The sequence below is a fragment of the Giraffa tippelskirchi genome, chromosome 2 (genome assembly GCF_054371585.1).
Source record: "Giraffa tippelskirchi isolate mGirTip1 chromosome 2, T2T-mGirTip1v1.2.pri, whole genome shotgun sequence".
Taxonomy (NCBI): domain Eukaryota; kingdom Metazoa; phylum Chordata; class Mammalia; order Artiodactyla; family Giraffidae; genus Giraffa; species Giraffa tippelskirchi.
In genome coordinates, this window is record NC_137276.1 from 163,451,435 (window position 1) to 163,453,031 (window position 1,597).

Here is a 1,597-nt window from a genome sequence, read left to right on the forward strand (position 1 = left end):
TGTTAGTTTCCTAAGGAAACTATAGTTTGTTTAGGACAGTAGTAAATGAGAAGAGAGTTATCTGAGCAACAAATGAAAACAACTATTTGTCAGACATGAAATTGATAGCCTTATAATTTAGAAAACAGTCTGTGAAGAGACAGCTCTACCTAACCTTTTAAGAAAATCTAGTTTGTTGAACACCCACAGACTGCTTTGTTTTTTCTTTTTAATTATTAACTACCAATTTTCTTTAGACATAATCTCTGAATCTTAAATACTACTAATATTATATGATTAACAGAAATCTAATTTTAGTGCCACGTACTCAAGGAATCTGAACCAGAGCTGGCCCCCTGGTTGATTGGTTTGACCCTCAACCATTTTGCATGTAGATGGAACACTCCTCTTGTGGCCTTTTCTATTCATACCACAACATGACTTGATTTCTCATGTGTTTTCAAAAAAAAAAAAAAAGTCATGCCTTTAGGCTGGTTCCAGACTAAAGCTTAGGAACTACCTGGTCTTCACTCAAAATAAAGTACTTGAGTACGTAACTACCCCTACTTCTGCTAATCGGCTGTTAATGACAAATTTCATTTGGACAGTTTTTAACTACAGTAGAATAATCTTTTTTAACTATACGGAAGTCAGTGCACAAAGCAATTAACATGTGAAACAAGGTACAGTGAATTTTCTGGTGGAAGTAAAGACTAGAACAAGTGATGTAATCTTTCTTTAGGATGTCTAAAATTAGGTTCATTTACCTCACAGATGGGAGGGCTAAAAACAAGAGGAAGGTCCCATATGTTCCACACTATAAATCTCTACCAAAAGGTTTTCTAAATCTTGTGAGAGTCATTTAATCAAAAATATCTACTTCCCTAGTGATATTTTAGACTAAAGATACCTCTCGATGATAGATCCATTTCTTTCTCTGAAAGTTCAGTGCTTGGTTCAGATTTAGTTTATCTGACATTCCTCACTGCTTCCTTACTAGGAAAAAAGCTATACTAACCTTTTAACCATTTTTCTACCTTTGGCTAATCATAGTTGTACTTAATGGAATATTCTTTCCATCACATTCTCTTCCTCAAATATCTAGTCACAAGATACTATTGATTCTTCCTAAGTATATTTTCCTTGCTGTCATTTCCACGTCATCACTCTAATCCAGGTCCTTAACCCAGTCTCATCCCCAGGCCTGGATTATTGCAGTGGCCCCTTAAATCCTTGCCCAATTTATGATCGCTGCCTTGCTAATCCCAGTCATCCACCAGATGCCTTTTCTTAAAATGCAACTTGGATCGTGCATCTCCTCAGTGACCTTCATGGGGACTAAATACAAACGAATCCATGTACCTGTATAGTTCCTGGAAAGTAATATGTGGTCGATAAATCATCTACCTCCCCAGTCACCCTTAGTCACACACCCTCTGCAGTGCTTGTCTTGAGACTGGTGATCAAGCAGATTCCTACTATGCTAATTGCTCTGTCCTCCCTACCCAGGTCCCCTCACCAAGGCTCCACCTTTCTTCAAGGACTTCCTGAGTCCCTCCTGCAGAAGCTTTCCCAGTTACAGTCCTTGATGCCCGAATTTCTGCAGTACTTACTGGGT